Consider the following 23,578-nt stretch of genomic DNA (forward strand, 5'->3'; position numbering starts at 1 on the left):
TACATCCTTGGCACACCAAGCTGACCCGATACCCACATAAATTCTCCATAACGGCCAAACACTGCTGGATAAAGTCTCACTCTGCATCTGAATTTCTTCACTATAAAATTTATGCTAAGGTCGTACAGCTTGGCTCTTTCTTCTGCACAAAAACAAATTCAATAACCTCATAACCATGTTCTCCTGAAAACCAAAACACCTCTTTCACACTTTTAACTACTCTCTTCCTCACACTGTTGCTGCTTCTCTGCCTACTAACTTGAACGCTACAACCTTTGCATCTCCCTTCACTAAGAAGATTTCTGCGAATCTCTCTCCTACCCCTACCAATACTTCCCCTCAACCAAACTCCCTCTGCTGTTCTATGCTCACTCGCTACCGCTACACCAGAAAAAGATTCTTCACTGCTCCGGTCCTCACACCCCACCACCTGTTCCTTTGTTACTATTCCCTCACATCTCATTCCTGTTATGTCTCCTTCTCTTGCTCTGCCCCTTACCAAAATATTCAATCCCCCTGGCATATTTCCATCACCCTTCAAGCATGCAACCATAAATGTGATTCTAAAAAAAAAAAAGCCCATACTGGACCCTAACTTCTTTCTCTGGCTCTTCCTCTTCTCTGCAAGCCCTCTCTGTTAGTGTTCCTTAATGTCTAGTCCTTTGTCCACTACTGTTCTCGATCTATACTGACTCCCTTGGTAAACTCATCAGCATCTTTGGCTTTCAATATCACTTCTGTGCGGATGACATGCAGTTCTATCTGTCCTCTCCTGTTCCACCGCCGTCCCTCTTGATTCATGTCTCTGACTGTCTCTCTGCTGTTTCTTTTTATGAATTCTTTATTTTTCAGTGTTTTCAATTTTTGTGGTTGTGGGGGGTGGGGTACAGAAGGCAAAAAGGGGTAGAGAGTCTTGTTACATAATACACACTTTTTACATTGCATTTGTTGGTTACGACATTCATGCTTTGGAGTCTGTTTAGTGTTTTACATTTTTGGTTTTCATCTGTGTTGTGTTTTCTAGATGTCTTCTGTACGTAACCATTGCTGCGACTCTAGGTCTAAGGTTTGGGGTGAGGGTACAGAATGAAGAAGGAGGGAATAGGGATTTCCTATCGAGTGCCCCTCCGCCATCCCACTCTCTTGGTTTTCGGTCCCCGCCCTCTCCCTGCCCCTCCCCCCCCCGGCACCGCTGCCGCTTTATGTGCCTGTAGGGTCTGAATTATGTTTTGCTGTGCTAGCGACCGTGCGGGAAGCCGGGATCGGGGAGGAGGGGGGAGGGAAGGTTCGCCTGCCTATCCATTTGCATCTTGTCACCCATTATTGTTGGTGGATGGGTCTGACCCATGCAATGTTGTCGTGTGTCCGTGTGCTCGGGTGTTCGGAGCTCGTGGTCTTGCTCCTTCGGTGCAGGTGTACAGTGGTCTATTGGCCCTTGCGGGGCAGGCGTTCTAGTAGTGTTTTTTGTGGTTGTGGGGCCTGTGTCCCCCAGGTGCCCCTGGTTGTGGTAGGTGTAGTTTGAGTATCTCGGGTGGGGTCTGTGCCTGGGGAATGGTCCTCACGAACCTTTATGCAGGGCGGCGGGGGGGGTGGGGGGGAATATGGGTGTTCGCTTGTCGTTATCTCTTGTATGGGGTGGCTTGGTGGGGGGGAGTTGCCCCTTTCCCGCGCCGGCGGAGCCCCAGGTCGGGAGAGGAGGATGAGGGAGGAGGGGTGGGAGGGAGGGAGGCTAAGGGGAGAGGGGGGTTTGTCCGCCCGGAGGGCCCTCCTTGGGGGGTCGTGTCCGTCGGTTGAGCGATGATGTTCTGCGTGCGGAGTGCTTGCTTCGTAGGCTGAGGTTCGGTGCGGTTTCTAGCTTCGGGTCTTTTACTTTATTTTGTTGGGTTTGCGTGTAGGCTTGTCTGGTTCATGTCCCATGGGTCCCATATACGGTGGAACGCTTTGTATGTGTCGTTGATCTGTGCTGTTAGTTCGTCCAGGTCTCTGGTTTCTTTAATTTTGCGAATGATGGTTGAGATCGTGGGGATTTTGGGGTCGGCCCACAGTTCTGCTATCGCTCATCGCGCCGCTAGATTGATTCGGGCTATTAGTTTGTTTTCGTTCCTTGTTAGTGAGTCAAGTGGTTTACTGAGGAGCATAGTCCAAGGTTGTGCGGTGATTGGCTTTTCTAGTACCTTTTCCAGGAGGTTGCTAACTTCTCCCCAGAGTGGTTTGAGTTTTGGGCATGTCCACCAACAGTGGAGATAGGAGCCAGTGTCGCCGCATTGTTTCCAGCACCCGTCGTCAGGTTTTTGGCCCATTTTGTTGAGTCTGTACGGCGTCAGGTACCACCGATGCAGAGTCTTGTATGCTTGTTCTTTGTGCGTGATGCAGACCGTTAGTGCGTTAGTTGCCTCCCAAATATCTGCCCAGTCATTTGGTTCTTCTGGCGGTCCTAGGTCGCGTTCCCAGGCGGTGATGTACGTGAGGTTGATCTGCGAGGTGTGGGTCGTCAGTGTGTTATAGAGGGCTGAGATTTGCCCTGGGTGTAGGGGTGCGTCGAAGCACTGTTTTTCGAATGTCGTCGGTGGTGAGGTGCCTGCTTGTTTGATCATTGGTTGTTGCGCGAAATCGCGGAGTTGTATGTACCGGAAGTGATCTGTTGTGGTTAGTGTTTCCGCGTGGGGAAGGTCGGTGTACTGGAAAATTGCCCCCTGGCGGTACAGGTGGAGTAATCTGGAGATATCCTGTTGGTCAAATGCTAAGAAGTGTTTCGCTGTCAGGCCTGGGGGAAAAAGTTTGTTACGATATATTGGTGTTACTGGAGAAATGAAGGATGATAGGTCGTATTTTGGGTTGAGTTTGTCCCAGAGGGTTAATGTGTGAGTGACTGCCGGCGAGGTAGGTGGTGGCAGTGGTCGATGTATACGTGGTACCCACATGTAGGAGGAGGGTTGGTCCCACCCCAGGATGTCGTGCTCCAGGTCTACCCAGCGCTTAGTGCCGGGGGGGGGGCGTGCCACTGCTGGATGTGGGCTAGTTGGGTTGCATTGTAGTATTGTTGGAAGTTGGGCAATCCTAGGCCTCCTCTTAGTCGAGGAACGTACATCGTGGCTCTTCGTATTCTGGGACGTTTAGCTTTCCATATGAATTTGTCTATGGCCGCCTGCAGGCGTTTAAAGTCCGGTTTATGTATCGGGATGGGCAGCGTCTGGAAGAGGTAGAGAAATCGTGGGAGGAGGTTCATTTTGATGGTAGCGACTCTACCTAGCCACGATATCCCTAGCTTGTCCCAGCGCTGCAGGTCCGAGTAGGCGGTCTTGAGAAGTGGTGGGTAGTTGAGGTCGTATATGTCCTCCAGTGTTGGGGCTAACCTGGTGCCTAGGTAAGTGAGGGCTGTCGTGGTGACGCTGAAAGGGAAGGATTGGCGGATCAAGTGGAGTTGCTGGGGAGTCGTTGCTATGGGCATCAGTGTTGACTTGCTTAGATTGATTTTGTATCCCGATATGGTTGAGTATTCAGTGATGAGGGTGAGCGTGGCGTGCAGTGAGGGGATGGGGTCCGTCAGTGTTAGGAGAACGTCGTCGGCGTAGGCTGCCGCGGTGTACGTTTCTCGCCTGATCTGTATCCCCTGTATGGCGGGATGGGTGCGGATGGCCTGGAGCAGAGGTTCCAAAGAGAGTGCGAAGAGTAACGGGGAGAGGGGGCACCCCTGTCTGGTCCCGTTGTTGATGCTGAAGATTTGGGTGTCTACATGGGGGAGTAGGAGTTTTCCGGTAGGTCGGTGGTATATTGCTCGTATAATGTTCAGGAATCCCGGTGGGAATTTAAGGTGGGCCAGTACTGTGTGCATGAATGACCAGAGAAGGCGGTCGAATGCCTTCTCGGCGTCTAGGGATAGCACGACTGATGGAATGTTTCGATGTTTGGCGTACCAGATCGTGTCGTACGTTCTCCTGGTGTTATCCGCTGCCTGTCTTTTGGGGATAAGACCGACCTGATCCGGGTGGATCAGTGATGGGAGGTGTGGGTTGAGGCGGTTGGCCAGGGCCTTTGTTAGGATCTTCAAGTCTGTGTTGAGGAGCGAAATGGGGCGGTAGTGACCCGGGTCGAGGTGATCTTTCCCGGGCTTAGGCAGGAGGCATATGTCAGCCATTAGCATGTCGGGGGGGAGTTCGTGTCCTTGTAGCAGTGAGTTAAAGGCTTTGCATAGGTGCGGTATCAGTATGGCCTGGAATGTCTTGTAGTAGATGGCAGTAAAGCCGTCCGGTCCCGGGCTTTTCCTTGGTTTTAGTGTCTTAAGGACTAGGGCGATTTCTCCGGCCTCTATAGGCGTTTCCAGTTTGGCTTGCGCTACGTCGGAAAGAGCTGGTAGGTTGAGGGGTCTCAGAAAGGAGGATATGGTCTTTGACTGCTCTGAGTCTCCCGTGGGTGTTGTAGCGGCATGGTTGTAGAGGTTGGTGTAGTATTGGAGGAACTCTTGGGCTATGGCTTCCGGGTTTGTTGTTGTTTCTCCGGACCTGGTTCGGATTTTCGAAATTTTCTTGTTGTCCTGCCTTTTTTTGAGGCAGTTTGCCAGGAGTGAGTCCGCTTTGTTTCCTTTTTCATAGAATCGTTGCTTGGACCACATGAGGTTCCTTGCTACGTCCCTCTCTGCTGTTTCTAACTAGTTGGCTGCCCACTTCCTTAAACTTAACCCGTCCAAAACAGATCTTGTCGTCTTTCTCAAGTGTTTCTACTCTTCTCTCAGTCGTTCTCCAAGTCATTGGCACTACCATCAGCTCTACCTCGCTGGCTCGCTGCCTAGGTCTTGTCTTTGACTCCAACCTCTAGTTCACCCCTAATGTCCAGTCAATCGCCAAATCCTGACGCTTCCATCTCAAAAACATAACGCACATAAGCGTTAAATTCTGGTACTTGCTTACAAATCTCTACATAACGGTGCTCCTATCTACCTATCCTGCCAAATACGCTCTGCTAAAGACCTGCGTCTATCCTCTGTTCGTACTTACACATCTGACTTGCACCTTAAAGATTTATTCAGGGCTGCACTGTTCCTATGGAACTCCCTTACCTACTTCTTTACGTCTACATTCCGTCAAAAAATCTGTAAAAACTCACTTCTCCAGGAAAGTATATCAATTAAACTGCTAATAGCTTTCCCTCCCCGCACCTTGGTAACCCACCGTGTTTCCTCTCCTGCAACTGCGTCATTATATACAATATATATATATATATATATATATTTTCTTTTTAAAAGAGCCTTTATTTAAAATTAATCTGGCAACCAAATTTTCCTGTGCATAAAATATATCCTACCCTTACCTCTTGTGTCACTTTACCCCTCTCCTTCTAAAATGAAAGCTTGTTTGAGCAGGGCCCTCAACACCCTCTGTTTCTGTGCGTCCAATTCGTCTGGTTAAAAATACTTGTCTGTTAGTCCACTCATTGCACAGCTCTGCAGAATTTGTTTGTGCTCTAAAAGTAATAATAATATATGAAAGTTTAATAATAACATAACAAATTAACACATGCATATACACTCACACAAACATATATCAGCAGGAAGAGAGTGGTATATGTCAAGAATATAATCTAGTATCTAATAGATTATGTGAGATAATGTGACACAATATACATTTTTAAATATCTGGAATATATCACAACTTGACTGACAGCAGATAAATATATGTTTCAAAAAAACAAAACGTTTATGAGAATCAATAAAATGGACAGGAACAAAGTTTAAAAATCCGTCATATATGTGTATACACCAGAAAGTGTCTGCATTTACAGCCTGGAGCTAAGAGGACTGTTGAGAAAGATCAAAAGGACACAAAATTCTAATCCCGTCGTTCCCCATCCACAGGGTGAGCATCTTACCTGCCTCCAGCACAGTAACTGGCTGCCCCTCCATAGTGAGCACCTTACCTGCCTCCTGCACAGTAACTGGCTGCCCCTCCACAGTGAGCACCTTACCTGCCTCCTGCACAGTAACTGGCTGCCTCTCCATAGTAACAGCACCCTCACCTGTGCTGTTACTCTGCCTCCTGCACAGTAACTGGCTGCCCCTCCACAGTGAGCACCTAACCTGCCTCCTGCACAGTAACTGGCTGCCCCTCCATAGTGAGCACCTATCCTGCCTCCTGTACAGTAACTGGCTGCCCCTCCACAGTGAGCACCTTACCTGCCTCCTGCACATTAACTGTCTGCCCCTCCACAGCAAGCATCTTAGCATCTTAACTGCCTCCTACACAGTAACTGGCTGCCCCTCCACAGTGAGCACCTTACCTGCCTCCTGCACAGTAACTGGCTGCCCCTCCACAGTGAGCACTTAACCTGCCTCCTGCACAGTAACTGGCTGCCCCTCCACAGTGAGCACCTAACCTGCCTCCTGCACAGTAACTGGCTGCCCCTCCACAGTGAGCACCTTACCTGCCTCCTGCACAGTAACTGGCTGCCTCTCCCTAGTGAGCACCTAACCTGCCTCCTGCACAGTAACTGGCTGCCTCTCCACAGTGAGCACCTTACCTGCCTCCTGCACAGTAACTGGCTGCCTCTCCATAGTAACAGCACCCTCACCTGTGCTGTTACTCTGCCTCCTGCACAGTAACTGGCTGCCCCTCCATAGTGAGCACCTTACCTGCCTCCTGCACATTAACTGGCTGCCCCTCCACAGCAAGCATCTTAGCATCTTAACTGCCTCCTACACAGTAACTGGCTGCCCCTCCACAGTGAGCACCTTACCTGCCTCCTGCACAGTAACTGGCTGCCCCTCCACAGTGAGCACTTAACCTGCCTCCTGCACAGTAACTGGCTGCCCCTCCATAGTGAGCACCTTACCTGCCTCCTGTACAGTAACTGGCTGCCCCTCCATAGTGAGCACCTTACCTGCCTCCTCCACAGTAACTGGCTGCCCCTCCACAGTGAGCACCTTACCTGCCTCCTGCACAGTAACTGGCTGCCCCTCCACAGCAAGCACCTTACCTGCCTCCAGCACAGTAACTGGCTGCCCCTCCATAGTGAGCACCTAACCTGCCTCCTGCACAGTAACTGGCTGCCTCTCCAGAGTAACAGCATCCTCACCTGTGCTGTTACTCTGCCTCCTGCACAGTAACTGGCTGCCCCTCCATAGTGAGCACCTTACCTGCCTCCTGTATAGTAACTGGCTGCCCCTCCACAGTGAGCACCTTACCTGCCTCCTGCACAGTAACTGGCTGCCCCTCCACAGTGAGCACTTAACCTGCCTCCTGCACAGTAACTGGCTGCCTCTCCCTAGTGAGCACCTTACCTGCCTCCTGCACAGTAACTGGCTGCCTCTCCACAGTGAGCACCTTACCTGCCTCCTGCACAGTAACTGGCTGCCCCTCCACAGTGAGGACCTTACCTGCCTCCTGCACAGTAACTGGCTGCCCCTCCACAGTGAGCACTTAACCTGCCTCCTGCACAGTAACTGGCTGCCCCTCCACAGTGAGCACTTAACCTGCCTCCTGCACAGTAACTGGCTGCCCCTCCACAGTGAGCACCTTAACTGCCTCCTGCACAGTAACTGGCTGCCTCTCCATAGTAACAGCACCCTCACCTGTGCTGTTACTCTGCCTCCTGCACAGTAACTGGCTGCCCCTCCATAGTGAGCACCTTACCTGCCTCCTGCACAGTAACTGGCTGCCCCTCCACAGTAAGCATCTTACCTGCCTCCTACACAGTAACTGGCTGCCCCTCCATAGTGAGCACCTTACCTGCCTCCTGCACATTAACTGGCTGCCCCTCCACAGCAAGCATCTTAGCATCTTAACTGCCTCCTACACAGTAACTGGCTGCCCCTCCACAGTGAGCACCTTACCTGCCTCCTGCACAGTAACTGGCTGCCCCTCCACAGTGAGCACCTTACCTGCCTCCTGCACAGTAACTGGCTGCCCCTCCACAGTGAGCACTTAACCTGCCTCCTGCACAGTAACTGGCTGCCTCTCCCTAGTGAGCACCTTACCTGCCTCCTGCACAGTAACTGGCTGCCCCTCCACAGTGAGCACCTAACCTGCCTCCTGCACAGTAACTGGCTGCCCCTCCATAGTGAGCACCTTACCTGCCTCCTGTACAGTAACTGGCTGCCCCTCCATAGTAACAGCACCCTCACCTGTGCTGTTACTCTGCCTCCTGCACAGTAACTGGCTGCCCCTCCACAGTGAGCACCTTACCTGCCTCCAGCACATTAACTGGCTGCCCCTCCACAGCAAGCATCTTAGCATCTTAACTGCCTCCTACACAGTAACTGGCTGCCCCTCCACAGTGAGCACCTTACCTGCCTCCTGCACAGTAACTGGCTGCCCCTCCACAGTTAGCACTTAACCTGCCTCCTGCACAGTAACTGGCTGCCCCTCCATAGTGAGCACCTTACCTGCCTCCTGTACAGTAACTGGCTGCCCCTCCATAGTGAGCACCTTACCTGCCTCCTCCACAGTAACTGGCTGCCCCTCCACAGTGAGCACCTTACCTGCCTCCTGCACAGTAACTGGCTGCCCCTCCACAGCAAGCACCTTACCTGCCTCCAGCACAGTAACTGGCTGCCCCTCCATAGTGAGCACCTAACCTGCCTCCTGCACAGTAACTGGCTGCCTCTCCAGAGTAACAGCATCCTCACCTGTGCTGTTACTCTGCCTCCTGCACAGTAACTGGCTGCCCCTCCATAGTGAGCACCTTACCTGCCTCCTGTATAGTAACTGGCTGCCCCTCCACAGTGAGCACCTTACCTGCCTCCTGCACAGTAACTGGCTGCCCCTCCACAGTGAGCACTTAACCTGCCTCCTGCACAGTAACTGGCTGCCTCTCCCTAGTGAGCACCTTACCTGCCTCCTGCACAGTAACTGGCTGCCTCTCCACAGTGAGCACCTTACCTGCCTCCTGCACAGTAACTGGCTGCCCCTCCACAGTGAGGACCTTACCTGCCTCCTGCACAGTAACTGGCTGCCCCTCCACAGTGAGCACTTAACCTGCCTCCTGCACAGTAACTGGCTGCCCCTCCACAGTGAGCACTTAACCTGCCTCCTGCACAGTAACTGGCTGCCCCTCCACAGTGAGCACCTTAACTGCCTCCTGCACAGTAACTGGCTGCCTCTCCATAGTAACAGCACCCTCACCTGTGCTGTTACTCTGCCTCCTGCACAGTAACTGGCTGCCCCTCCATAGTGAGCACCTTACCTGCCTCCTGCACAGTAACTGGCTGCCCCTCCACAGTAAGCATCTTACCTGCCTCCTACACAGTAACTGGCTGCCCCTCCATAGTGAGCACCTTACCTGCCTCCTGCACATTAACTGGCTGCCCCTCCACAGCAAGCATCTTAGCATCTTAACTGCCTCCTACACAGTAACTGGCTGCCCCTCCACAGTGAGCACCTTACCTGCCTCCTGCACAGTAACTGGCTGCCCCTCCACAGTGAGCACCTTACCTGCCTCCTGCACAGTAACTGGCTGCCCCTCCACAGTGAGCATTTAACCTGCCTCCTGCACAGTAACTGGCTGCCTCTCCCTAGTGAGCACCTTACCTGCCTCCTGCACAGTAACTGGCTGCCCCTCCACAGTGAGCACCTAACCTGCCTCCTGCACAGTAACTGGCTGCCCCTCCATAGTGAGCACCTTACCTGCCTCCTGTACAGTAACTGGCTGCCCCTCCATAGTGAGCACCTTACCTGCCTCCTCCACAGTAACTGGCTTCCCCTCCATAGTAACAGCACCCTCACCTGTGCTGTTACTCTGCCTCCTGCACAGTAACTGGCTGCCCCTCCACAGTGAGCACCTTACCTGCCTCCAGCACAGTAACTGGCTGCCCCTCCATAGTGAGCACCTAACCTGCCTCCTGCACAGTAACTGGCTGCCCCTCCACAGTGAGCACCTAACCTGCCTCCTGCACAGTAACTGGCTGCCTCTCCATAGTAACAGCACCCTCACCTGTGCTGTTTCTCTGCCTCCTGCACAGTAACTGGCTGCCCCTCCATAGTGAGCACCTTACCTGCCTCCTGTACAGTAACTGGCTGCCCCTCCATAGTGAGCACCTTACCTGCCTCCTCCACAGTAACTGGCTGCCCCTCCATAGTAACAGCACCCTCACCTGTGCTGTTACTCTGCCTCCTGCACAGTAACTGGCTGCCCCTCCACAGTGAGCACCTTACCTGCCTCCAGCACAGTAACTGGCTGCCCCTCCATAGTGAGCACCTAACCTGCCTCCTGCACAGTAACTGGCTGCCCCTCCATAGTGAGCACCTTACCTGCCTCCTGCACAGTAACTGGCTGCCCCTCCACAGTGAGCACCTTACCTGCCTCCTACACAGTAACTGGCTGCCCCTCCACAGTGAGCACTTAACCTGCCTCCTGCACAGTAACTGGCTGCCTCTCCATAGTAACAGCACCCTCACCTGTGCTGTTACTCTGCCTCCTGCACAGTAACTGGCTGCCCCTCCATAGTGAGCACCTTACCTGCCTCCTGCACATTAACTGGCTGCCCCTCCACAGCAAGCATCTTAGCATCTTAACTGCCTCCTACACAGTAACTGGCTGCCCCTCCACAGTGAGCACCTTACCTGCCTCCTGCACAGTAACTGGCTGCCCCTCCACAGTGAGCACCTTACCTGCCTCCTGCACAGTAACTGGCTACCTCTCCACAGTGAGCACTTAACCTGCCTCCTGCACAGTAACTGGCTGCCCCTCCACAGTGAGCACCTTACCTGCCTCCTGCACAGTAACTGGCTGCCCCTCCACAGTGAGCACTTAACCTGCCTCCTGCACAGTAACTGGCTGCCTCTCCCTAGTGAGCACCTTACCTGCCTCCTGCACAGTAACTGGCTGCCCCTCCACAGTGAGCACCTAACCTGCCTCCTGCACAGTAACTGGCTGCCTCTCCATAGTAACAGCACCCTCACCTGTGCTGTTACTCTGCCTCCTGCACAGTAACTGGCTGCCCCTCCATAGTGAGCACCTTACCTGCCTCCTGTACAGTAACTGGCTGCCCCTCCATAGTGAGCACCTTACCTGCCTCCTCCACAGTAACTGGCTGCCCCTCCACAGTGAGCACCTTACCTGCCTCCAGCACAGTAACTGGCTGCCCCTCCATAGTGAGCACCTAACCTGCCTCCTGCACAGTAACTGGCTGCCTCTCCATAGTAACAGCATCCTCACCTGTGCTGTTACACTGCCTCCTGCACAGTAACTGGCTGCCCCTCCATAGTGAGCACCTTACCTGCCTCCTGTACAGTAACTGGCTGCCCCTCCACAGTGAGCACCTTACCTGCCTCCTGCACAGTAACTGGCTGCCCCTCCACAGTGAGCACTTAACCTGCCTCCTGCACAGTAACTGGCTGCCCCACCACAGTGAGCACCTTAGCTGCCTCCTGCACAGTAACTGGCTGCCTCTCCACAGTGAGCACCTTACCTGCCTCCTGCACAGTAACTGGCTGCCCCTCCACAGTGAGGACCTTACCTGCCTCCTGCACAGTAACTGGCTGCCCCTCCACAGTGAGCACTTAACCTGCCTCCTGCACAGTAACTGGCTGCCTCTCCACAGTGAGCACCTTACCTGCCTCCTGCACAGTAACTGGCTGCCCCTCCACAGTGAGCACTTAACCTGCCTCCTGCACAGTAACTGGCTGCCTCTCCCTAGTGAGCACCTTACCTGCCTCCTGCACAGTAACTGGCTGCCTCTCCACAGTGAGCACCTTACCTGCCTCCTGCACAGTAACTGGCTGCCCCTCCACAGTGAGGACCTTACCTGCCACCTGCACAGTAACTGGCTGCCCCTCCACAGTGAGCACCTAACCTGCCTCCTGCACAGTAACTGGCTGCCCCTCCACAGTGAGCACTAAACCTGCCTCCTGCACAGTAACTGGCTGCCCCTCCACAGTGAGCACCTTACCTGCCTCCTGCACAGTAACTGGCTGCCTCTCCATAGTAACAGCACCCTCACCTGTGCTGTTACTCTGCCTCCTGCACAGTAACTGGCTGCCCCTCCATAGTGAGCACCTTACCTGCCTCCTGCACAGTAACTGGCTGCCCCTCCCCAGTAAGCATCTTACCTGCCTCCTACACAGTAACTGGCTGCCCCTCCATAGTGAGCACCTTACCTGCCTCCTGCACATTAACTGGCTGCCCCTCCACAGCAAGCATCTTAGCATCTTAACTGCCTCCTACACAGTAACTGGCTGCCCCTCCACAGTGAGCACCTTACCTGCCTCCTGCACAGTAACTGGCTGCCCCTCCACAGTGAGCACCTTACCTGCCTCCTGCACAGTAACTGGCTGCCCCTCCACAGTGAGCACTTAACCTGCCTCCTGCACAGTAACTGGCTGCCCCTCCACAGTGAGCACCTTACCTGCCTCCTGCACAGTAACTGGCTGCCCCTCCACAGTGAGCACTTAACCTGCCTCCTGCACAGTAACTGGCTGCCTCTCCCTAGTGAGCACCTTACCTGCCTCCTGCACAGTAACTGGCTGCCCCTCCACAGTGAGCACCTTACCTGCCTCCAGCACAGTAACTGGCTGCCCCTCCATAGTGAGCACCTAACCTGCCTCCTGCACAGTAACTGGCTGCCTCTCCATAGTAACAGCATCCTCACCTGTGCTGTTACTCTGCCTCCTGCACAGTAACTGGCTGCCCCTCCATAGTGAGCACCTTACCTGCCTCCTGTACAGTAACTGGCTGCCCCTCCACAGTGAGCACCTTACCTGCCTCCTGCACAGTAACTGGCTGCCCCTCCACAGTGAGCACTTAACCTGCCTCCTGCACAGTAACTGGCTGCCCCTCCACAGTGAGCACCTTACCTGCCTCCTGCACAGTAACTGGCTGCCTCTCCACAGTGAGCACCTTACCTGCCTCCTGCACAGTAACTGGCTGCCCCTCCACAGTGAGGACCTTACCTGCCTCCTGCACAGTAACTGGCTGCCCCTCCACAGTGAGCACTTAACTTGCCTCCTGCACAGTAACTGGCTGCCTCTCCACAGTGAGCACCTTACCTGCCTCCTGCACAGTAACTGGCTGCCCCTCCACAGTGAGCACTTAACCTGCCTCCTGCACAGTAACTGGCTGCCTCTCCCTAGTGAGCACCTTACCTGCCTCCTGCACAGTAACTGGCTGCCTCTCCACAGTGAGCACCTTACCTGCCTCCTGCACAGTAACTGGCTGCCCCTCCACAGTGAGGACCTTACCTGCCTCCTGCACAGTAACTGGCTGCCCCTCCACAGTGAGCACCTAACCTGCCTCCTGCACAGTAACTGGCTGCCCCTCCACAGTGAGCACTTAACCTGCCTCCTGCACAGTAACTGGCTGCCCCTCCACAGTGAGCACCTTACCTGCCTCCTGCACAGTAACTGGCTGCCTCTCCATAGTAACAGCACCCTCACCTGTGCTGTTACTCTGCCTCCTGCACAGTAACTGGCTGCCCCTCCATAGTGAGCACCTTACCTGCCTCCTGCACAGTAACTGGCTGCCCCTCCACAGTAAGCATCTTACCTGCCTCCTACACAGTAACTGGCTGCCCCTCCATAGTGAGCACCTTACCTGCCTCCTGCACATTAACGGGCTGCCCCTCCACAGCAAGCATCTTAGCATCTTTTTTTTTTTTAATTCTTTATTTTTGTAGTGCATAACAAGGTAACATACTTGCGCGAGGTACCCCGACGGCAGTCCTCTTGCATTGTCAAAGAATACATAACAGTGGGGTTAACAATGATACATGCACCATTTTTATATTTATAAATGAACAGTTGCTCAGTAGGAACCTTCAGTTAAATTACATTGAGTATGCTTGGCATGGTTAGGTCATCAGGCTTGGAAAACATTTTTAAGAGAGTGACAATAGTGAGATTGGGGTAGCCCTGCTAGGCTGCATTCAAGTACAGTTAACTGTGATAGCAAGTTCGTTTAGTTGTTGCAAGAAGGATTTATGTAAGTTAGGTCATTGCCCTATGGCCCTGAGTTAAACTCCCCTTTCCCTGTATCAGGCTACTACCTGTTGCTTCAAGTACATTTGTGGGTCTATGCCCCCATTAATTTTCAGTGGGCTGCTATCAGCAGGAACTGGCTCAGTCGCATTTAAATAAAATCGTGTTGCCTACAGGGGGTTTCCCACTTGGGGCAGCTTATACAATTTTAAATAGTGCAGGTAGGGATGCGTTATCTATGGGTCATCATACTAACTTATGTATATCAGGTTAAACCAGGCGAGCGTATGGCCACACAGAAATGTGAATATTAATATTAATATTAATATGGGTGAGGGTGATCATCGGAGCCTTGGGTGTCTGCCAGCGATTGCAATGTCCTGCATTGGGTAGGTTGTAGGTACCGGCCCCCAACACTTCACGCCACTCGGATTAGCCCCGTTTAGCCGATGCCCACCGTGTATATAAAGTTGTCCAGTATGGTGGTGGCTTTCCAAGGGCTGGTAACATCGCTTGGTGAGGAGATGTCCAGCTGTAAGCGGCAAGGATGTTGGCCCTGCAGTGGTTCAGTCGTGCGGTATAGGACTGGCTTTCGTGTGTTGGTGCACGGCACTCGTCGGCGGCTTTGTGCACGACGTCCGTCCGTAGTTCTCCTCCTCCTCTGATAGCATTGCCTCCGGAGTTTTCGTCGCTTTGCTGCAATCAGGTGAGTGCGGGATCTCTGTCTTTCCTCAGGGAGCCCCCTAGGTCTCTTCTTAGTGCCCACACGTGGGTTCATGTTCGGCTTCTGCGTGGCTGTTATTTGCCCTGTATTGCAGCTCAGCATGGCCCATATTTTGCCTATTATGGCGCTTAGTGTAACGGTCTGTCCAGTGCTTGGTTCAGCAGGTTCAGGCCGCGTGTTGAGCTGGGGATATCCGCCATCTTTGGTGTCTCCATCCCTCTCTGCTTGGGAGTTTTATGGGGCCCCCAGATGCATCCGAGACTGTGGCAGTTCAGGTCTTCGGGGACCGGGATGACCCCCACCGGTCCATAGGGGGGGGGGGAGGGAGTTTGGAGTGCTCCTTTGTCCACCAGAGAACCGGGAGAGCGGCCGTCTCTCCTCGGCTCCCACCCGTGTAGGCCATTAAATTCGGTCGGGTCAGTCCGGCACCGGAATACCTTGAATCGGGTATCCCCCGGTGCAGTGTCGTCTCCCCGGTACGAATCTTGCGGTAAGCTGTCGGTAAGATCAGGTGGTCGGGCAATAAACCCTGAATCTGGGCTCCAGACTCAGGAGCTCTCGGCATGTGCGTCTAGTCTGCTTAGGAGTCAGGCTCCGCCCCAAGCATCTTAGCATCTTAACTGCCTCCTACACAGTAACTGGCTGCCCCTCCACAGTGAGCACCTTACCTGCCTCCTGCACAGTAACTGGCTGCCCCTCCACAGTGAGCACCTTACCTGCCTCCTGCACAGTAACTGGCTGCCCCTCCACAGTGAGCACTTAACCTGCCTCCTGCACAGTAACTGGCTGCCTCTCCCTAGTGAGCACCTTACCTGCCTCCTGCACAGTAACTGGCTGCCCCTCCACAGTGAGCACCTAACCTGCCTCCTGCACAGTAACTGGCTGCCTCTCCATAGTAACAGCACCCTCACCTGTGCTGTTACTCTGCCTCCTGCACAGTAACTGGCTGCCCCTCCATAGTGAGCACCTTACCTGCCTCCTGTACAGTAACTGGCTGCCCTTCCATAGTGAGCACCTTACCTGCCTCCTCCACAGTAACTGGCTGCCCCTCCATAGTAACAGCACCCTCACCTGTGCTGTTACTCTGCCTCCTGCACAGTAACTGGCTGCCCCTCCACAGTGAGCACCTTACCTGCCTCCAGCACAGTAACTGGCTGCCCCTCCATAGTGAGCACCTAACTTGCCTCCTGCACAGTAACTGGCTGCCCCTCCACAGTGAGCACCTAACCTGCCTCCTGCACAGTAACTGGCTGCCTCTCCATAGTAACAGCACCCTCACCTGTGCTGTTACTCTGCCTCCTGCACAGTAACTGGCTGCCCCTCCATAGTGAGCACCTTACCTGCCTCCTGTACAGTAACTGGTTGCCCCTCCATAGTGAGCACCTTACCTGCCTCCTCCACAGTAACTGGCTGCCCCTCCATAGTAACAGCACCCTCACCTGTGCTGTTACTCTGCCTCCCGCACAGTAACTGGCTGCCCCTCCACAGTGAGCACCTTACCTGCCTCCAGCACAGTAACTGGCTGCCTCTCCATAGTAACAGCACCCTCACCTGTGCTGTTACTCTGCCTCCTGCACAGTAACTGGCTGCCCCTCCATAGTGAGCACCTAACCTGCCTCCTGCACAGTAACTGGCTGCCTCTCCATAGTAACAGCATCCTCACCTGTGCTGTTACTCTGCCTCCTGCACAGTAACTGGCTGCCCCTCCATAGTGAGCACCTTACCTGCCTCCTGCACAGTAACTGGCTGCCCCTCCACAGTGAGCACCTTACCTGCCTCCTACACAGTAACTGGCTGCCCCTCCACAGTGAGCACTTAACCTGCCTCCTGCACAGTAACTGGCTGCCCCTCCACAGTGAGCACCTTACCTGCCTCCTGCACAGTAACTGGCTGCCCCTCCATAGTGAGCACCTTACCTGCCTCCTGCACAGTAACTGGCTGCCCCTCCACAGTGAGCACTTAACCTGCCTCCTGCACAGTAACTGGCTGCCCCTCCACAGTGAGCACCTTACCTGCCTCCTGCACAGTAACTGGCTGCCCCTCCACAGTAAGCATCTTACCTGCCTCCTACACAGTAACTGGCTGCCCCTCCATAGTGAGCACCTTACCTGCCTCCTGCACATTAACTGGCTGCCCCTCCACAGCAAGCATCTTAGCATCTTAACTGCCTCCTACACAGTAACTGGCTGCCCCTCCACAGTGAGCACCTTACCTGCCTCCTGCACAGTAACTGGCTGCCCCTCCACAGTGAGCACCTTACCTGCCTCCTGCACAGTAACTGGCTGCCTCTCCACAGTGAGCACCTTACCTGCCTCCTGCACAGTAACTGGCTGCCCCTCCACAGTGAGCACCTTACCTGCCTCCTGCACAGTAACTGGCTGCCCCTCCACAGTGAGCACCTTACCTGCCTCCTGCACAGTAACTGGCTGCCCCTCCATAGTGAGCACCTTACCTGCCTCCTGTACAGTAACTGGCTGCCCCTCCATAGTGAGCACCTTACCTGCCTCCTGCACAGTAACTGTCTGCCCCTCCATAGTGAGCACCTTACCTGCCTCCTGTACAGTAACTGGCTGCCCCTCCATAGTGAGCACCTTACCTGCCTCCTGTACAGTAACTGGCTGCCCCTCCATAGTGAGCACCTTACCTGCCTCCTGTACAGTAACTGGCTGCCCCTCCATAGTGAGCACCTTACCTGCCTCCTGTACAGTAACTGGCTGCCCCTCCATAGTGAGCACCTTACCTGCCTCCTGCACAGTAACTGGCTGCCCCTCCATAGTGAGCACCTTACCTGCCTCCTGTACAGTAACTGGCTGCCTCTCCACAGTGAGCACCTTACCTGCCTCCTGCACAGTAACTGGCTGCCCCTCCACAGTGAGCACCTTACCTGCCTCCTGCACAGTAACTGGCTGCCTCTCCCTAGTGAGCACCTTACCTGCCTCCTGCACAGTAACTGGCTGCCCCTCCATAGTGAGCACCTTACCTGCCCCCTGCACAGTAACTGGCTGCCCCTCCACAGTAAGCATCTTACCTGCCTCCTACACAGTAACTGGCTGCCCCTCCATAGTGAGCACCTTACCTGCCTCCTGCACATTAACTGGCTGCCCCTCCACAGCAAGCATCTTAGCATCTTAACTGCCTCCTACACAGTAACTGGCTGCCCCTCCACAGTGAGCACCTTACCTGCCTCCTGCACAGAAACTGGCTGCCTCTCCACAGTGAGCACCTTACCTGCCTCCTGCACAGTAACTGGCTGCCCCTCCACAGTGAGCACTTAACCTGCCTCCTGCACAGTAACTGGCTGCCTCTCCCTAGTGAGCACCTTACCTGCCTCCTGCACAGTAACTGGCTGCCTCTCCATAGTAACAGCACCCTCACCTGTGCTGTTACTCTGCCTCCTGCACAGTAACTGTCTGCCCCTCCATAGTGAGCACCTTACCTGCCTCCTGTACAGTAACTGGCTGCCCCTCCATAGTGAGCACCTTACCTGCCTCCTGTACAGTAACTGGCTGCCCCTCCATAGTGAGCACCTTACCTGCCTCCTGTACAGTAACTGGCTGCCCCTCCATAGTGAGCACCTTACCTGCCTCCTGTACAGTAACTGGCTGCCCCTCCATAGTGAGCACCTTACCTGCCTCCTGCACAGTAACTGGCTGCCCCTCCATAGTGAGCACCTTACCTGCCTCCTGTACAGTAACTGGCTGCCCCTCCATAGTGAGCACCTTACCTGCCTCCTGTACAATAACTGGCTGCCCCTCCATAGTGAGCACCTCACCTGCCTCCTGTGCTGTTACTCTGCCGGCTGCACTGGTCATGGAGCTGCGGATCCTACTACAGCTGCTGTGAGCAGAGAGCCTGGGAGAAATTCACACTGGCCCTGCCTCTTCCTCTTGATTGGTCGTTTGGTAACATCTGGACAGGAGGGCTGGTGTTTTAACCCCTGATCTCCTGGAGGAAAGGCAGAGCAGAGCTGCATTGAGTTGGATAGTGTCTGAATGCACCAGGCAGCCACCATGAGAGAATGTTCAGATATTCTTCATAATGTCACAGTATTTCCCAGATCTACAGGACAGAAACAGAACTGATAACCAGAAACAAAAACATCCATGGCAGACACACATTACAGAGGATGCAGGAGTTGCCTAGAAGCTTACAATCACATGACATATTTTGGTTTGATACACAGGTTGAAATAATAAATAATTGCAGATGTTTCAGATGTTTCTTACAAGGAATACACAGCTGAGATTGCTAAGTATGGCACTGCTTGATGATTTCTGAACTACAATTCCCATGATGCCCAGCCAGGTATTAATAATTTATTAAATTGCACTGTTGCAAAAAAGAAAAGAAAGAAAAAGCACTAAATAGTAACACCGTAGTCACTGTTTAGGTGAGAGGGCTAGCGCTGTCAGAGTTAAAAAGGGCAGTTTACTTATATTTTCTTCTGTGCAGCGCGGGTCTCCTCAGTGAAGCTGCGCCTCTTTGGCTGAGGTCATCAAGATCGATGGTTTTAGCCAATCTAATATGTTGGGCTAGTGCGCATGTGCAGTAAAACACCACACTGCACCAATCAGGCATTGAGGTTAGGTGGTTTGGGTGCCCCTAGTGTTCCTTTAACCCTGCAATGTAATGCATTGCCATTCTGCAGGGTTTAAATGCCTTCAGTGGCTGCCGCTCTGTCAGCAATTAGAGGCCAAGTAAAACTCGGCTATTTCTATTAGATGGTCTCACAGAAACCTGACTGAGATGGTCTCATAGAAATCTGACTGGCGCTGCAGCTCACAGGTCTACTCTATGGAGTATAATTTAAAGCAATGTTAAAGGGACACTCCAGGCACCCAGACCACTTCTGCTCATTGGAGTGGTCTGGGTGCCAACTCCCACTACTCCTAACCCTGCAAGTGTAATTATTGCAGTTTTCTATAAACTGCAATAATTACTTTGCAGGGTTAACTCCACCTCTAGTGGCTGTCTACTAGACAGCCACTAGCGGTTACTTCCTGACACATAGCACAGATTATCTGTGCTAGAGCGTTGCTGGACGTCCTCACGCTGTGTGAGGACCTCCAGCGTCGCTCATTTCCTCGTAGGAAAGCATTGAAAATCTTTTTCAATGCTTTCCTATAGGGAGTGCTAATGCGCATGTGCGGCATTGCCGCGCATGCACATTAGGTCTCCTCGGCCGGTGGTTGGGATCAGTCCCGCCCACTGGCCGACGGAGACAGTAGGAGGAGCGGCGCGGAGGAGGAGACAGCGACGAGGGACATCGTCGCTGCCTCAGGTAAGTGACTGAAGGGGTTTTCACCCCTTCATTAACCGGGGATTGGGGGCTGGGAGGGAGAAGGAACCTCCAGTGCCAGGAAAACAGATTGTTTTCCTGGCCCTGGAGTTTTCCTTTAAAAATTTGTGAAAAATGTGGCAAAGCGAAAAGCTTTCAACAGCTTCCGCCTTCACATCCTACTATTTACCATCACTTAGGCATGTGCATGGGGAAAATTTTCGGTTCGGTTCGGCATTCCGAAATTCTGCATTTTCACAATTCGGGACTTCGGCAATTTGGCACTTCAACACTTCGGAACTTCGGCAACTTCGTAACTTCGGCACTTCGGCAGTTCGACACTTCGGAAATTCGGCATCTTCCGAACTTCAGCACTTCAGAACTTCGGCAACTTCGACACTTCGGAACTTCAGCATTTCGGAACTTCAGCATTTCGGAACTTCAGCATTTCAGAACTTCGGAATTTAGGCACTTCTATTGCAGCCGCTTAGTAGATAACTCCCTAATTCCCATGGTATGGGTGGATACTAAGTCATTTTTAATTATTATTAGTAAATTTAGGTCTTTCAGCCTGGTGGATTTGGTGGATTAAGTAACCAATCAGAGAGTTATGAGTCAAATTACACAGCGTGGGAAAATTCCAAAGAACTTTCCCACGCTGTGTAAAATGACATAGAGCACTCTGATTGGTGGATTTCAAACCAACCAATCAGAGTGCTGTGACAGGTAAATGTAAAGACTTACCTGTCAGTCTCTTCATTTACCTGTCAGAGCACTCTGATTGGATGGCTTAAAACCACCAATCAGAGTGCTCTGAGCCTAATTGCAAGGTGGGGCAAGGCTTTATAAGCCTTCCCCCGCCCTGCAGACCTCAGTCTGCGCAGAGCCCTCCATGGGTGAAGAAGGATTTTTTTTTTGCACTCATTTTTTTATTATTATTGCATCAGTTATTATGGTTTTTTTATTTGGCCTTTTTTGGGGCTGAAAAAAGAAAATTTTAGAAGAAAGAAAACATTGAATGGTAAGTTATTATTTTTTTTTTTACAGGTTCTTAGTTAACCCCTTAAGGACCAAACTTCTGGAATAAAAGGGAATCATGACGTGTCACACACGTCATGTGTCCTTAAGGGGTTAAAGGTCCCCCCTCATTATTTTTAGGGTGAGGGGAGTAGGTAGGGGGATCATTTTTTTTGGGGGGGGGGAGGGGGTGACTAAGGGTTTGGGGACCCCAAGTCACCTGGGGGAAGGACGGGAATTTTTTTTAGGGCCCCCACCCGCCGCTCAGGGGTGGGAGCGGGGGGTGGGGGGACAATAGGTCACCCCCCTATTGATATTTAGGGCCCCACCCACCGCTCAGGGGTGGGGGCCAGGGTGAGGACATTAGGTTCCCCCCCCTTTATTAGTATATAGGGCCCCCACCCACTGCTCAGGGGTGGGGGCCAGGGGGGAGGACATTAGGTCCCCCCCCTTTATTAGTATTTAGGGCCCCCACCCGCCGCTCAGGGGTGGGGGCCAGGGGGGAGGACCTTAGGTTCCCCCCTTTAGGATTTAGGGCCCCCACCCGCCGCTCAGGGGTGCGGGCCAGGGGGAGGACATTAGGTCCCCCCTTTTACTATTTAGAGCCCCCACCCACCACTCAGGGGTGGGGGCCAGGGGCGAGGACATTAGGTCCCCCCCTTATTAGTATTTAGGGCCCCCACCCGCCACTCAGGGGTGGGGGCCAGGGGGGAGGACATTAGGTCCCCACCCCATATTTTACTGTAGGGCCCCCACCCACTGCTCAGGGGTGGGGGCCAGGGGGGAGGACATTAGGTCCCCCCCTTTTACTATTTAGAGCCCCCACCCACCACTCAGGGGTGGGGGCCAGGGGCGAGGACATTAGGTCCCCCCTTTATTAGTATTTAGGGCCCCCACCCGCCACTCAGGGGTGGGGGCCAGGGGGGAGGACATTAGGTCCCCACCCCATATTTTACTGTAGGGCCTCCACCCACTGCTCAGGGGTGGGGGCCAGGGGGGAGGACATTAAGTCCCCCCCTATTACTATATAGGGACCCCACCCACTGCTCAGGGGTGGGGGCCAGGGGGGAGGACATTAGGTCCCCCCTTTTTAGTATTTAGGGCCCCCACCCGCTGCTCAGGGGTGGGGGCCAGGGGGGAGGACATTAGGTCCCCCCCCTTTATTAGTATTTAGGGCCCCCACCCGCCGCTCAGGGGTGGGGGCCAGGGGGGAGGACCTTAGGTTCCCCCCTTTAGGATTTAGGGCCCCCACCCGCCGCTCAGGGGTGCGGGCCAGGGGGAGGACATTAGGTCCCCCCTTTTACTATTTAGAGCCCCCACCCACCACTCAGGGGTGGGGGCCAGGGGCGAGGACATTAGGTCCCCCCCTTATTAGTATTTAGGGCCCCCACCCGCCACTCAGGGGTGGGGGCCAGGGGGGAGGACATTAGGTCCCCACCCCATATTTTACTGTAGGGCCCCCACCCACTGCTCAGGGGTGGGGGCCAGGGGGGAGGACATTAGGTCCCCCCCTTTTACTATTTAGAGCCCCCACCCACCACTCAGGGGTGGGGGCCAGGGGCGAGGACATTAGGTCCCCCCTTTATTAGTATTTAGGGCCCCCACCCGCCACTCAGGGGTGGGGGCCAGGGGGGAGGACATTAGGTCCCCACCCCATATTTTACTGTAGGGCCTCCACCCACTGCTCAGGGGTGGGGGCCAGGGGGGAGGACATTAAGTCCCCCCCTATTACTATATAGGGACCCCACCCACTGCTCAGGGGTGGGGGCCAGGGGGGAGGACATTAGGTCCCCCCTTTTTAGTATTTAGGGCCCCCACCCGCTGCTCAGGGGTGGGGGCCAGTGGGGAGGACATTAGGTCCCCCCCTTATTATAATTTAGGGCCCCCACCCACCGCTCAGGGGTGGGGGCCAGGAGGGAGGACATTAGGTCCCCTCCTTATTATAATTTAGGGCCCCCACCCGCCGCTCAGGGGTGGGGGCTCTGGAAGTGGGACCTTTTTTTTTTTTAATAGACATGCCCCTACTCACGGTATAGCGAGTAGGGGCATAATTTACTAATCCTAAGTAATCTTTACTTAGTATTAGTAAATTTGGCTGAAAGACCAATTTAGGTCTTTCAGCCTTTTAGTAGATAGCTCCCTAATACTGTGGGAATTAGGGAGTTATCTTCTTATTCATTCCTGTCATTACATTGACTGGCCAAGTAACTTCCATTTTATATGAATGTATGTTACTTGATTGTTGTAAGTGTTGCAAATGCTTACAGCTGAATCCTGGCTATGTTTGTATACTTTTTATTTAAAATTGTATACAATGTAACCTTTTTATTTCTTTCACTGGGTAAGTATATTAGTACTTAGGCAATACTGTGCTTCGGAACTTCGGCACTTCGGCACTTTGACACTTCGGAACTTCGGCACTTCAGCAGTTCGACACTTCGGAAATTCGGCATCTTCGGAACTTCGGCACTTCAGCACTTCGGAACTTCAGCAATTCGGACATTCGGAAGTACCGAATGTCCGAATTGCCCGAAATTCGTCCGAATTCATATTCGGACCGAAACGAATTGCACATGTTTACTATCAGTCATCACTTGCAAACTGACATCCTTCATTGCAAGCTCTTGAAGACCTATGCGGGATCCCATGCTCTAATTG

The 23,578-nt window shown here is 53.4% G+C and overlaps 1 protein-coding gene across 2 annotated transcripts in view; it reads right to left on the minus strand.

Moving 5' to 3' along the window:
* The window catches only part of STON2 (stonin 2), an 85,818-nt gene extending 67,057 nt beyond the window's left edge, over nucleotides 1-18,761 (minus strand). Inside the window, exons 1-2 of one of the 2 annotated variants that reach the window (XM_063440474.1) lie at nucleotides 18,398-18,761; nucleotides 5,305-5,457 (exon numbers count right to left, since the gene is read on the minus strand). The gene's annotated coding sequence lies outside the window, so the exon portion shown is untranslated. The remainder of the gene's footprint in view (nucleotides 1-5,304; nucleotides 5,458-18,397) is intronic. The other variant, XM_063440473.1, reaches the window with a different exon arrangement.
* Between the last annotated feature and the right edge of the window lie 4,817 nt (nucleotides 18,762-23,578).

Source organism: Pelobates fuscus, chromosome 13 (assembly GCF_036172605.1).
Source record: "Pelobates fuscus isolate aPelFus1 chromosome 13, aPelFus1.pri, whole genome shotgun sequence".
NCBI classification, from domain to species: domain Eukaryota; kingdom Metazoa; phylum Chordata; class Amphibia; order Anura; family Pelobatidae; genus Pelobates; species Pelobates fuscus.